The 15,983-nt window shown below is 34.9% G+C and overlaps 1 long non-coding RNA gene across 1 annotated transcript in view; it reads left to right on the top strand.

Annotated features, from left to right (window-relative positions):
- LOC147070898 (uncharacterized) overlaps nucleotides 1-15,724 on the top strand; it is an 88,767-nt gene extending 73,043 nt beyond the window's left edge. The window contains exon 3 of the long non-coding RNA XR_015070911.1: nucleotides 15,614-15,724. This is a non-coding gene — a long non-coding RNA (uncharacterized LOC147070898). The remainder of the gene's footprint in view (nucleotides 1-15,613) is intronic.
- Nucleotides 15,725-15,983: the final 259 nt, after the last annotated feature.

Raw genomic sequence — 15,983 nt, 5'->3', positions numbered from 1 at the left:
TGATTTTACTTGCTAACAAAACTTTGGCCATTACTGAGTATTTCACAATGTTGCATGTCGGTTTTTCAGTCGTTGGCAGGTTTAACGGCAATTTCAACTTTGAATAAGGCATTCGGCATCCTTCTAGCAACGTGGCCGCTATTTCAGAAGAAGCAACTGCTACAGCATTTTCGGATCTCGCACGCCAAAATCAATGACATGAGGAATGTCTTCCCAGTTTCACCGAGCGCGTCAAGGAAAAATAAGCCACCATTTCCATCATTAATTGCCTTCATTAATGTATCGTACACTTTTTTCTGTTGGGGGTTCAATAGTGGTACATTCGTTCGAACTGATTGGTTCAATGCATCTCGATCATATTCACGTTGACGTTCCAATTCTCGATTGAAAGCGTCGTTCATTCCACGATGTGGCGTTGGCATCCCTAACTTGACTAACAAACTGCCGCACATGAGGTAACATATATTATATTTGATCAAAAGCAAAGCCTGGTTATGTATCTCCTCATTCACTTTGAGATCGAGATTCCCTGAACTGACACGAATTCGATGTAAAATGTCTTCTGACATGTCATCCTTGTACTTGTTTCACAGTTCAGGTGGATTCGATGGGAAGCATGTCGAAATAATGATAGCAAATAATGTGCGTATCTGATTTGGAGATGTAGATATAATTGCTTCAGCGATTGTCATATCCCAATGAGTATCGTTTTCAAGCAAATTGAGCTGTTGACATGAAGCACGAAATGTTGGGCACACTACACCATTGACAGTTAGACATTTCGGCTATCATTCTTTCATTTGTTTGTTTGTTTCTTGTTTATGGTTTCTGTCATATATCAGAGATGGCGTTGTATATGGATTTTTTTTTTTTGTGATTTTCTTTTATTTTCGAATGCGCGAGTTCATTGTTCAAAATGTCAAAATGTATGAGAAAATTAATTTTATTCATAATTTATTTTTTCCGTCATTTATCCGATATTTTAATAGTTATTCTGCTATTCCGGGCGAAGACAAATCCAACAAAACAAAGATTATAAAAATCTGTCCAGCCGTTCTTGAGTTATAAATGGTGTAACTAACCCGACTTTGTTTTATATATATAGATATATCTTAATCTCGATTTAATTCAATCTGATATCGTAATTATACATGTCGATTCAATAATTTAGAAATTTAAACTTTTTCCATACAATTGGAGTGTCTGGGTATGGGGTACGTATCCGGAAGTACTGGGATCCGCAGTTAAAGCGACGGAAAACTAAAAGTAGAACGCGTGGTAAATGCGGAAGCTATATTTTGTTAACGCCACCACCCTCCAGCCGAGCTAAAAAATCAATAAATTATTAATATGGACAATTTTTAGAAATGGAAACGAAGCCCCCCTCCCCCCCCCCCCTCCTCACACCATTTTTGTGTGTACCGAATGTTATATTAGGAAAAAAATGATAAAATTTACTGAATACATGTACGTACTTAATACTTATACATTTAGTAATAGTAGAATAGTTGAAAATATATACTTTTCTGATCGATATCATGTACGCGAACCACTGTGTAAATGTTATTTCTACAAATTAACTTGTTTTGAACTTTACATCAATTGAAAAATAATGAAATCGCCTTTTTATTTTTAATTATACCTTTCCACAAAACTACTCTACATTGATTTGACACTTCGAATGTTAATAAATTATTCACTCTGACAAATTGCCCCTAATGACAGACGATTTCATGAATTTCAAACAGCCATTCTAATAAATAAATCAATAAGCAACAGCTGTAATGACTCGGTAGGGTGGAAACAGAAAGCTTTTATTACTACATAGTACGCAGTGAGTTTCCTTTAATACTATGTGTTCCTGTTAACTGTTTTTTGTGCGCATGCGCGAATCTAAAAAAGTTTGCTGATACTGATATTTATGAATAACTTGTAACTTGATCATAATCATTTATGGCACTACAACCCTTGGCGGGTCTTGGCCTCCTTCATAAACTTCCTCCATCCTGGACGATCCGTTTGCTTTGACCGGTTAGATGTAAAGTGTACGTAAAACATTTCACCGTGAGGCTTCTATCGGAAAGAAATGACCGTATCAGTGGTGGTCAAGCCGTGGCGCATTGGATGATTACAAGTGGTGCATTGCATCTTCTCGCCTACGTATTCTTTTGAAATAAACGCCATAACTGAATCCATCTTCATATTTTCTCCCAGTTCAAGTCATACAGCCTTCTTACTCACCAGTTCGTCCCATTTTTTTATCAGCTTACAATTACAAGTTTACAATTCATCAGTTTACAATTGTATGATGTAAACAGTGCGTGTATATAAGAGAGTATGATATTACTAACCATCTCAATGATCTAAATTTAAAACTACAAGGCAAGAATAAATTATTTCCTAGCTTATTAAATAGCATCAGTTCATTTAAAGTTAAAATACAACTGTTCATCTCTCAATTAGAAAATGAGGATTTGAGTCAATTTCCATACTTGAAAGAGCAGAATGAATGTGCTGCAGATAATATCAATTTGACCAAATATATTGGAAAGTGAATGCTCGCATTATTATAAACCCATTTTCACGTAGTGAAAAAAATGTAATGCAGATGCCTTGCCTAGTAACATACAAATGGATTTGATTGATTTAAAAACAAATACATTATTGAAAATGAAATTTGATGAGCTTTTTCCAGGTCAAAATACTTCTGACATAATTAATTTCTGGCGTTCATAAATATAACCCTGTGAATATTTTCTAGAGCTAAGACAAATTTGCAAAAAGTTATATATGTCGCTTTGGATTGACATACAGATGTGAACAAGCATTTTCATCCATGAAATTGATTAAAAGCAAAACAAGGTCGCGAATAACTTATTCAAATTTTAAGAATTATTCTCTGCTGCTCTCAGTAACAAATTTATTACCAAACATTGAAAGACTAGCGAAATCCAAACGCTCAAAAGCTCTCAGTGCTCCATCCCGCTCAAAGCTTTCTCTCTCTTATTAGATCCTACAACTGCGGTACAGAGTTATCTTTACCAATCGAGACTCTCCGGCAGCTGTAGCACCATCAGCAGGGTCCACGACAACGATCTTCCTCTCGTCCAAGAGGTTATTTCTGATTATTGTAGATTAGTGCACCAATAAACGTGTGGTTTTTTGAACTGGAATAAATTAATTGCGTGATTACGTTATTCCTTTTCCTCCCCCAAGCGAAGCAGATCCTACCCCTATCCATATTTTCCAACCCCAACCGCGAACGTAAGAAGGTAGAAAAGATGCCTGAGTTGTATGGCGCATCTGAACTCGTCTGTGAAAAAAATTGGCGCATGGTATCCAAAAGGTTGGCTAACCCTGTCGTACACTATACGGTTTCCAACTGTATTAAATTCAATATGAACGTTAATTCAATTTTCATAGCCGATTTTAGCATAATTTATGAATTCAAGAATGAAAACCTAACCTAACCTAACAAATAATCCAGTATATCGGCTATTTTCAAAATTTGATTACTACTAGCTTCCTATAAACCGACAAGAACCGTGTTTTATTTAGACATGAATTTTATGTCAGTACTATACGACCCGAAGAGGTTGGACGGTCTTTAATATACGGCCATATACTTCCGATACTACATTTCATGGTGAAGTGTGATACGTCGAACTGCATACGTAGAAGTTTATGGACACTACTTTGACCGAGTATTTTTAAATCTCGTGTAGCGCAGTCCAGCCATCTCAATTTAGGCCATTCAGGTCTTTTCTTACCATCGGAGGTTGCGTACATAGCCCGCCTTGTTGGTATATCCTCCAGCATTCTATGGACTTGGTTGATCCAGCGCAGTCTCTGTATTTTCATATGCCACGTGATCTTTTCACCTCTATAAAGTGAGTACAGCTCCTCATTATACCTTGACCTCCAAATATCACTTTCTTGAACAGCTTGAAACTTGATATTAACAACAAATTTTAAATATAACAGATTTATAGCACAGCTTATAATATACGTATAATATATAATTTAAATCAAAGACAATCAGTCTACTTGAAAGATGTATGAATTAAAACTTAATAACACATTTTCGAATAAACGCTCCTTTTTTATAATATGTTTGAGAACCGGTGTAACAAAACAGGTAAGGTGAACTCTTTATCGTCTACGTTTGTATAAAACGTCATAATAGTTTCACACCCTGTCGTAGAGCGCTGTTTCCCGGGAAATCGGCGCGTGGACGTTTTCCAGGACGCGCCGCAAAGCCGACGGATGTTCACATTATGGAAACCTATTGTTGCGTCATGATTTATCGACGCGGCCCACTTTGTTATTAAAACTGCCGGGGCAGAGGGGGAGCAAGGTTTGACAACGTCAGACAGCGGTATTAATATGATACATGTTTTATAACCACAGACAGGATGTAGCTTTGTTTATATCGCATAAATTAAAATATATAAAAGATACATTTATCACATTCTCTGAAACCATCCAAGGATGGATATTTAGCGATCGAATTCAGACCAAGAGATAGTTGTAACTTCGTCATGGAATAACTCTTATATATTGATATTCTCTGAAGTTGATATGAAGCTCTGTAGAAGCTGAGACGCTGAAGTTGATACCCTAAACCAGAATTTCTTAACCCTTTTCATACACTTTGTGACCCAAAAAATATTATAAAATATCACAAACAGAACATATTATTGAACATACATAATTTTGAAAACACTTCTGAGAAAATATGTTGTAACCAATAGAAAAAATCTTTTTGAAACCCCGCAGGAATCGAGCCTGCATCTCTCGGGTATCGCGCCCATCCAAATGATCACTACGCTAAAGACATTATACTTAATTGCGAAAAATGTTAACTAATGATTTTTAATACTCTCTGAAGCGCTTTCCAAATTGAGCTACTGTTGGCGATCGGCTTTTGTATTTTAAATCAAAGTAAGTAAGTACTTTAATTACTCACCGACGTCACGGATTACTCCAAGATTTTTTGTTGTAACTTACTTGAACTTGCTAATAATTTTTAATTAACTATTTTTTTATTCAGCAAATAATTCACAAGATTTAATAATGTAAAATTGTAAGTATTATTGAATATACGTAATTTTGAAAACACTTCTGAGAAATTATATTATATCCGATAGAAAAAATCTTTTTGAAAAAAGTAAGACACCCCACCCCGGTCGGTTGCATATTGTGTTACGAGGGTAGTCCCAGAAGTACCCGACCTAACAAAGAAAACACAAAAAATTTGGGATTTTTTTTTATTTCTCTACGTAGTCTCCTTTTAGGTCGATACACTTTTCCCAGCGATGTTCAATAGCTTCGATACCCTCTTTATAGTGAGAATCGTCGAGCTCCTCAAAATAGCCATCAACCGCAGACTCCACCTCTTCATTGTTGGCAAATCTTTTACCAGTCATTTTTTCAAATTTGGAAACAGAAAATAATCCGAGGGGGCTAAATCTGGCGAATAGGGTGCGTGAGGAAGCAATTCGAACTTTAACTCATTGATTTTGGCCATCGCGATAACGGATGTGTGAACTGACGAATTGTCCTGATGAAACGAAACTTTCTTTTTCGCCAAATAAGGTTGTTTTTTCTTGATTTCATCACTCAAACGCTAAAATAAGTTTGCATAATACACTCCGTTGATTGGTTTTCCTTTCTGAAGATAATCAATGAAAATTATCCCACGCGCATCCCAAAAAAACTGACGCCATGACCTTGCCGGCAGATGGAACTGTCTTCGCCTTCTTTGGAGCCGATTCTCCCCTTTCAGTCGATTGTTTTGACTGTTCTTTCGTCTCAGGTGTGAAGTGATTGATTCATGTTTCATCCATGGTTATGAATAGACGCAAAAACTCTGCTTTATTGCTGTGAAACTTCGCCAAACACTCGATTGAAACATCCTCACGATGCTGTTTTTGTCCCATTGTGAGTAATCGCCTCACCCACCTTGCGCACAGTTTTCTCATGTCCAAATTTTCAGTCAATATGTGATGTACATCACTTTTTGAAATGCCTACTATGCCTACTAGCTCGCGCAATTTTAGTCGACGGTCATCCAATACCATTTTGTGGATTTTCGTCACCAATTCTGGCGTGGTCACCTCATTTGGTCGACCACTGCGATGTTCATCTTGGCAGTTCGTACAGCTTCGTTTAATCTCAGCCACCCAATATGTTACTGTTGTAAACAAAGAAGCAGACACTCCCAGAAGAGAATCTAGCGCCGCTTTGATATTGGTTGGACTGAAGCCTTTCAAATGAAAGTATTGTATCACATAACTATGACCAGTTTTTTCCATGTTTACAAATTCACTGAGAGCGTTCACTGTTGATGGCTGACAAATAATTTCTGAACAACATAGCGTCGTCAAACTTCAAACTTAGGCTTTACAAGGTTGGTACTTTTTATCATGGTCATTATTTTCAAACAACCGCTATCTATACGTCAGGTCGGGTACTTCTGGGACTACCGGTAATAATAAAAAAGAGACTACTTATATTTATGTATTGATAACAATACTATAGTACTTATTCATTTAAACCTTGGCTTGCCGCGTGCTGTGTCGCCCTTCAGTAACTCATGGCCTGCCTACCCTCACTGGACATCACTGACCTTCAGGCTGCAGTCTGCTTCGCTTTTTGGTTTTTGTTACAGTTAGATATGAATACGCTGACTCACACATAAAATAAATACAGTATGTGATGAGTGGTCACAAAAAGTTTCAGCGAATACTTAAAACCCGTTACTTTCAACACGAAATATATTTTAAATTATGTTGGTATATATTTCTTATTTTTAGTATGTTGACAATATTTTGTGACCCACTCAATATGTAAATCGATTCAATTTTGGGTCGGACCCATATGTTATGAATCCCTCATTCTTCTTCTTCTTCTAAACAATCTTTCTACATAGACAACCCATGTTCCTTGTTCCCTTTTAGCGTAACACCCCTGATATTATGAATCGTTCGTGAGATTAATGCGCTGACAAAAGATAACAAGTCGAATTTTTATATCGGAATAAATCGATCAATTTTAAACAAGACAAAGCCCAATCAAGAATTCGCGCTCAAAAGCTGCGACGTTTCAAAAGAAGAAGTAGGTATCTGAGTAAATATGTAAAAGTTCACCGATTGGTCCCTCTTTGCTATTCTTTTATCGCTAATTTATTTCTACAAGAGAAAGCCTCCTTCACTGAACGAGAAAAAGTTTTCCGGGGAAGAAAAGCTTTTTTAATGATTTATCCAAAAGGTAAAAACAGGCTGAAAATTTTTCCGATCCACGTCAGTCATATGGAATGAACAGGGGATGAAACCCCTCGGGAGTTGTATAATAAAACCCACATGTTTTTCGCATTTTTTATTATTTTATTCTAAATCGGCTTGATTATTTAGGCTATAGGAATGGCGATATTTCAAACGGATTTTCCAAATCAGATAAGTAACTATTTACTCGAATAGTAACTACCTCAATAATTAGCAATCTATTTGAACAAAAATGAGATGCATAGAATGTCGACCTATGTAAAATCGTCATGTATATTATGAAAATTAGAATGACAGCTGCGAACTTTTAATTAGTGACGTAACATCGCGTTATGCAATCATAATTATTGCCATTTTTTACAACGTTTTTATTAGCTCGTATTCTTGTTTGTCCGGTGGTTGTTTGTCCAGTACAAATCTTGCAATCGATTTTTAACTAACTTCTCGACTAGCTAGACATTTGAAACATTCAGAATATATCAGAACACGATGCCAATGCATTATTTTAATACTTTTAGCCATCTTTAAGCAGAATTGAATTCATTTTCAGTTAATTCTGTTTTGTATGGAAAGTTATTTCAGACAAATCCGTAAAAAGTAAAAGACTATTATTGGTTCCTAAGGGGGTGGTCCTAGCAACTAAATTATTAATATATATGTGCGTTACTATGGAAATCAAAATGAAATGTCAAAATGATATTTCTGTATTCTATATTTGTTTGTTTGTTAACTTCATATCAAGTACAAATTTGAGCATATTGAGCATAATAATTGAACAGAAAATTTAAAAACGTTGTATGTGAAAAGTTTTTTTATCTTGTAATTATTTTGCCGATAATAATTATTACAACATTTTTTAATTAACATACAATGGTAAAAGTTTAGAAATAGCAAAATGTAAATTGAATAATCGCAAATTAATAGTAAATATTATAAACTTTCAATAATAAGTACCGTAAGTATTCTAACATATACAAAATCATCAAAAAATGACAAAAATATGATATTATGTCGTCATTAGGTAGTTAATTGTCCTCGGAAGTTAACTGTCAGTCGTTGAGTAATACACTAAAGTTAATACGTCTTACATACTTGATTCCATATCCATTAGAATTTTCAATTTTCAATTGGAGATTCCAATGCAATGCATTTGGAATTAAAAAAGACGTGCTAACGGTGCTAACAATTATTGCAGACAATCGCTGTGTTTAGAATTCCGTGTTATTTTAGAGCAATAAAAATAACGGAAACGTTTTAGAATAGCCCTGCAGGTGTTGATTTTCATTCATTCACATGGCAAGAAATTCATATTATACCGTTTCAAGATAGCGTTCGTTTACAAAAATATATTAAAATTCTAATTGATTTAAGTTTTGTACCTATTTGAGTCGTTTTTTGTCACCCGGATGTTGCCTGTCGTCATCTTTGGGCATCATGTACACTCACCAAAAGGTAAATACATGTCAGTAATAGAATAGTACAAAACCTCAATCCATTAGAATTTAAATTCAAATTCCATCAAGTAACATCGGTCGACAGTACATATTAATACTAAAAATATATAATTTCAATGGCGTCAAAATGGATATCTAAAAGAATCAAATAAATAAATGTCGACGTGTTTAATATTACAACTGTTGATAGAGCACATTTCAAGGAATGCGATGGATGCAAGTTCAATTCCCGCTCGGTACAAATATTGTTCCGACGTGTTCAAAAATTTTCATCATCGTCATCGTCAACCGGAGGCAATCACCAGCTTGATGAAGATCTACCTACCTAGTATATCTATATAGTATATTTAATTCACAGCTTTTTATAAATGTTAAAAAAAACTTGGCGCAAAGGTACCAAATCTCAAGCCCTGTGTTTTCCACACAAAACCTCCCTCCATTCAAAGCACTTGAGCATCACAGAATCTAACTAGGAGACCATGTCACTAAATATATGAATAAATTAATTTTATTGTATTGTATTATTTTTAATGTATTTCTTTCTACTTTGTTATACACCGTTATGAGTAATAAACATGCAAATGCAAAAAAAACTTACAAGAAAAATATTCATTCTGCGACATCGCCGTATATCAAAATTTTTACTTATAAAGTTTTTCGCGGAGAAGCATTTGATCGATGCCTTCATTCCGCGATGGCCTGTTCTTACTTTAAGGTAGACATTTTTTTTATAAACACCAGTTCGTGTCACCCTGGAAACTTTTGGAATACTAAGCGAGCCATCACTCATTTCGGTACGCAAGACATAATATTCAGCGCCACCCCCTCGCAAGTTTTAACCCGACCTCGTTGGCTGGGCCCTTGGCTGGCGAAAAGATTAGATTTACATCCCCTAAAAATGAAAATTGAAAATAAAACATGTTTAATATTGTATAACGTGTTCAATCAATCTATGCTAGTCATCCAGCTGGACAACAACTTACATTCACTAGACTTACGTCAATGTGCTTTACCAATCGTGCTATGTACGTCATATCTAATTGCGATGAAATTAACTAGAAGTTTTTACATCTTTAAATGCTTAACGAATTGCGTTATTTTTTGGCAATCGACAGTTATGTCTTAAATCAAGTAACGTGACATGGAAAGGTGCATGTTGGGCATAACCCGTAAAGACAACAAAAGAAACCATTGCAAAAAAGAGTACGCGATTTGATAGATGTCGTTTAGCTAATAAACTGGCAATTGGATGTACATTTGCATATGTTCATGACAACCGCTGGATAAATGCCGTCATTCAGTGGTGCCTAAGGTGCACTAAGCGACCGCAAGAATGCCCTAAAACTCGCTGGATATACGAACTCATAAATTTCGGTGGATGTACGTGGCGCGTAGAACTAGGAATCAATAAGAGTGGAAGGAGCTAGAGGAGGCCTTCACCCAGCAGTGGATTGACCCCGGCTGATGTTGATATAATGTTTTACTTTCAGTAGAATATTGTAAGTTGTTATCCTCACTGTTTTGGCCGGAACAGTTTTGTTACATCCGTCCTTCACCTGAACACTCCACTACTGCTTGTATCTGTTGAACTGCCGTCGACTGCATGCAACTCTCTACAGAATACAAAAAGTCCACAGTGACTAATCGTGACTCAGAACCGCTCGTATATCGACTATTACCTTACCGCATCTCATCGCTTTTACAGTAGACCTGCGTACATTCTCAATGCCCATATTATCCGCGCTTTGGTTATGACTTGGAGCTATAACCACTGATGTAATCCCTAAATATGACTGGTGTGAATGTCAAAGATCTTGCACATAATTCCTACGTGTGTAATTATTGTTACATGAATTTGAATTACAATTTTTAAGTGTTTGTAATAAAGGACGTTTGTGGTGTTAAAATAATCAACGTAGCTTTTAGCGGAGAAATGGTTAGAAATCACTTCTGTTGACGAATAATTCAACATCACTTATTTGTATGTAGGTTCTTATAATTTTTTTGTGTATTATGTTTTCAAATTGAATGGCTTCTAAAAACCACAACAAAGCGAACTGCACATAAGTGCTAAACTTTCGGTCGAAGGCACAGCAAGAAAACTAGTTAGTTAGAGAACATTATTAGCACGCCGTTTTCCAGTGACGCCCCGTGGGGGTAGGCAGGCCATACGTTGCTTAGGAGGCAGTACATTATAAAGGACAGCAAACGAAAACATGAATATTATAACTTTTGAGTGGCAGTGGCGGTTTCCGTCAAGCAGATGATGTAGTCGATTCATTGTGAAATGCCGACATCTTGGTTTAAAAAATAATTACAAGATAAAAAGAACTTTTTATATACAACGTTTTTAAATTTTCTGTTCAATTATTATGCTCAAACTTGTACTTGATATGAAGTAAATAAAAAACAAACAAACAAATATAGAATACTGAAATGTCATTTTGATTTTCATAGTAACGCACGTATATATTAATAATTTAGTTGCTAGGACCACCCACTTAGCAACCAATAATAGTGGATTGGATTACGGACTTCTTCCTAAATAACTTTTCATACAAAACAGAATTAACTGAAAATGAATTCAATTCTACTTAAAGATTGCCAAAAGTATTAAAAGAATGCATTGGCACCGTGTTCTGATATATTCTAAAAGTTTCAAATGTCTAGCTAGTCGGGAAGTTAGTTAAAAATCGATTGCAAGATTTGTACTGGACAAACAACCACCGGACAAATAAGAAGATGAGCTAATAAAAACGTTGCAATAATGGAAGCATTCAAAATCCTGGTTACCTATTAATGCGATGGATGCAAGTTCAATTCCCGCTCGGTACAAATATTGTTCCGACGTGTTCCAAAATTTTCATCATCGTCATCGTCAACCGGAGGCAATCACCAGCTTGATGAAGATCTCCCTACCTAGTATATCTATATAGTATATTTAATTCACAGCTTTTTATAAATGTTAAAAAAAAAAAATTAAATTCTACTTAAAGATTGCCAAAAGTATTAAAAGAATGCATTGGCATCGTGTTCTGATATATTCTAAAAGTTTCAAATGTCTAGCTAGTCGGGAAGTTAGTTAAAAATCGATTGCAAGATTTGTACTGGACAAACAACCACCGGACAAATAAGAAGATGAGCTAATAAAAACGTTGCAATAATGGAAGCATTCAAAATCCTGGTTACCTATTATTCCTATTTTTGTATCGTATTGGCGTTTTATCGCACAGAACAAATAACCTAATACCTAACATACCTAAAAATACCACCTTTCGATAGCAGGTTTTGTGTGAAAATTCCTTAATTTTCATTAGACGGTGTGTTTGGTGATTTCGCATTTTGAGACTATGTTTCGTGAAAATACTCTAACCATCAGTAGACAGTGACTAATAAAATAGGTCGGTAGGTATTCAATAAATTCGCATTCAATTTTAGGTTAATAATGAATGGCGGCATTTTGGCTAGAGACCTTGCTGCCGTTTTCAATGGCACACTCATAGTCGCAAAGTCAAATGTCAAACGAAGAAATTCAAGTAAAATAAACCCACCTTAAATCTTTTCGTTCCATTTATTATAATTATTAACACCCTCGTTTTGTTTCATTTCCGCCGTTACACCAAAAGCTCCCAATGTGCGCATTTTTGCGATTTATTTTATAATTCGTCTGATTTATATAACTTACATAACGAAATGTAACCAAGAGAGGTTGTATTTAAATAATGCCCATTTTACACGCTTCAGGTCTCAGCTTTATCTTTGCTCTTTAACGCGGAGCTTTTGAATAAAATTGTCGTTGATATTTTATATTTCTGAATCAAATAAATGAGACATAAGACGAAAATTTTGTATTCAAATATTTCTAATCCATCAGAACGATGTTTTTGTTCGTGGGGATTGTAATACTGTTTCACATTGAATGAATAATATTAAGGCGAAATACAGTATTTTTAAATAACCAAGCCCTTGTTTTTTCCTACAAGGGGTAGTCGAGAGAGTTAATTACATTGAGACATTTACATGTTCGCATTTAAAGTAATATTGAAAAAAATTCTCGATTACAATTTTTAGGTAAGTGTGCAGTTAATTATATTCCTCCTTTTATGCATTTAATTTTCTTTATGGCCAGAATTAAATATTTTGTGTAGTTTTATCGTGTTGTTTAGTATTTCGTGGGATAATTTTACTATTTTACAACGTTTTTATTAGCTCTTATTCTTATTTGTCCGGTACAAATCTTTCAATCGATTTTTAACTAACTTCCCGACTAGCTAGATATTTGATACTTTTAAAATATATTAGAACACGATGCCAATGCATTATTTTAATACTTTTAGCCATCTTTAGGTAGAATTGAATTCATTTTCAGTTAATTCTGTTTTGTATGAAAAGTTATTTCGGAAGAAATCCGTAATCCAATCCACTATTATTGGTTGCTAAGGGGGTGGTCCTAGCAACTAAATTATTAATATATACGTGTGTTACTATGGAAATCAAAATGACATTTCTGTATTCTATATTTGTTTGTTGCAAAATAGCAAAAAAATGATTTGTAGACCATTGCGTTATTTGTCCTAAATTATTAATACATAGGATTGTCAAGTTTATATGATTCAACAGAAAATTTAAAAACTTGGTATATAAAAAGTTCTTTTTATCTTGTAATTATTTATTAATACTGATTAGTATACATGAAACTGTTTCCTACTAAGACAAAACAAATGGGCTAAATAACAATACGACATCCCCTGTAATAATTACTAAGAATCTAGACTAAATTATCTCATAGTAGGTATATACTAATAGCAAATATTATTATAACCCAACTGTTAACATGGTTATTTATGTATACAATATTATTATTTTGGACCAAAGAACAACACAACTGCGGAAACATAATTCCCTTATCAAACACTGATTCGTGATGAGTTTACCCAGCCTAAAAATAAACGCTGAAGTTTGTGTTTTTCTTGAGACAATGCCACTAAAATAATATAATAACATTTCTTTTTAATATTTTCATTATTAACCGTCCTCTTCTTCTGTCTGTGCCATATACAGACATCGGCTATGGCTTTAGCTATATTTTACTTGTATATCTCTGCCCAAGATCAAGGGATCTAGGGATCTACAGTGTCGACAGCTTTAAATACATAGGAATGCATGCAGCGTCGATTTTATTTTCATCATAAAGTTTTATAGGGAGCCCTGAATTAGTTCAAATCGGTTATACAAATAAACAACTATACTTACCAAAATATTAAAAAGATGTGTATTTCTCACTGTAAACAATATTACCCAAAGCATAATAAAATCCCTCCAAATAACAGCACAGTCTTTTACAATAATAATAAATTTTAGATAAAAAAATGTGATTTATTTTTTTATCGTGTGGGGAGGGGTCCAAAGTCAGTTGGTGCGTCGGGCCTTCACATACATAAACCTGCCATTGGTTGCATATCATGGGATATTATTACTCTGCAATGAGTGCTAGTTACCCGTATAGGAAAGGCTTACATTCTGATGGTGATGCTTTACGGTAGCGAGTCACGAAACAGTACTACTAGAGCAACCGTATACTGAGCTTCGAGAATAGATGTTTGCGGCGGAGACTAATTTGTCACCGTTCTGGCAGAAAACACTAATTCGAAAAAATGCCAAATTGAGTTACTACCAAAATGTTCCTTATTTCAAACTTTACCGTCTTGAAACCTTCTTAATAAATAAACACTCTTTATTTTAAAGTCATCCTTTTTACGATTACTTAATAAACTCACATGATAGACCATTATTTCAAACATTTTAACAACTTCAAAGTCAAATTACTCAAAACTAGTATTCTCCAGTTAGTGTGTTCTGCCAGAACAGAGACGGTATGTGAGTAACGAAGAGTTAAGAAAACGGACCAAGTAGCCTCTTATCATGCTGAGAGTGAAGATCCTTTTCAAGATAATTATGATTTAGAAAGAGAAAAACGGATTCCAGCGTCCTGAAATGCCGTTAAATTGCATGCCTGTACACGGCAGAGCAACGAGATACTGGCATGACCTGGAATGATTAAAAAACTGACGAGCAACAGGAATACAATCACAATATATATTGGGGAAGTATTTACCTTTCCAAATTTTATTTCCGTCCTTACTTGAAAGTCAACCTTAAGGAAACCCGCGTAACAACGTCTTATCACTTGATAGACACAATGAAAATCTCCGCGCTTTAAACTGAGGAGTAATTTTCTCTTATTGCTGCGTAGTGGGAGAATAATTTGACGATGAGTCCAACGGATGAGATATTGAATATTTATTTGTGAATGAAAATCAGAATCAGTGTCCTCAGTCAAAGATAATATTTAATAAACCATTTCCTTTATTTAATGAATAATTCACAAGATTTTGGTAATGTAACATTCTATATATTGAACATACATAACTTGAAAACACTTCAGATATATACCCACTTGGAAAAATCATATTTGAAAAAATATAAAACTCGTCGGGATTTGAACCCGTATAACCATTGGTGTCGCGCCAATCTGTGCATTAACCAATTATGCTACGAGCCTCCTATATAATTGGTTAATGCACAGATTAACGCGATACCAATGGTTATTCGGGTTCAAATCCCGTCGAGTTTTGTAGTTTTTTCAAATATGATTTTTTTTTCTAGTAGTTATATAATATTAGGTATATATCTGAGACGTTTTCAAGTTTTGTATGTTCAAAGATAATAATATGTTTGTTTTCAGTTGAATAATAATGAAAGTATGTGTTAGATCTTTGCCAGTATTGATACTGGACAGTATACTTGAAGTTTGACATGCCTGTTATACATTAAATACTATAATTTATTGACATAATTGTGTTATGATTGCAGATGTGCTCGGTGAGTGAGCTGCCCGGCGTGCGTCTGCGCGGATTGGGCGCTGCGCGCGGTCCCTTCCGAAGGTGCCTTTGCTGGTGCTGCTGCTGCAGCTGTGCCTCTTGGTAAACACAACACTCCTTACTCTTTCACTTATGTACTTTAGCACCATAAAATACTTACGAAGTAATTTGTACAAAACCATCTAGCCAGTTTACAAACCACTGGAAATCATTCAAACCTTGTGGAGGGATCTGTATTTATACCAGCTGTACTGGAGCAACAATAGTGATTTTATTAATAGACAGTATTTAAAATAATTGTCTAGTATTCTTAGTAAACTGTCCAGTATTTAAAATAATTTTGTAGTATTTTACATAACTTG

This window comes from Rhyacophila brunnea, unplaced genomic scaffold, assembly GCF_057557595.1.
Source record: "Rhyacophila brunnea isolate RB1 unplaced genomic scaffold, BYU_Rbru_1.0 scaffold_21, whole genome shotgun sequence".
Classification (NCBI taxonomy): Eukaryota; Metazoa; Arthropoda; class Insecta; order Trichoptera; family Rhyacophilidae; genus Rhyacophila; species Rhyacophila brunnea.
Note: the sequence above shows the minus strand (reverse complement) of the source record. Positions and strands in the feature narration are given on the sequence as shown.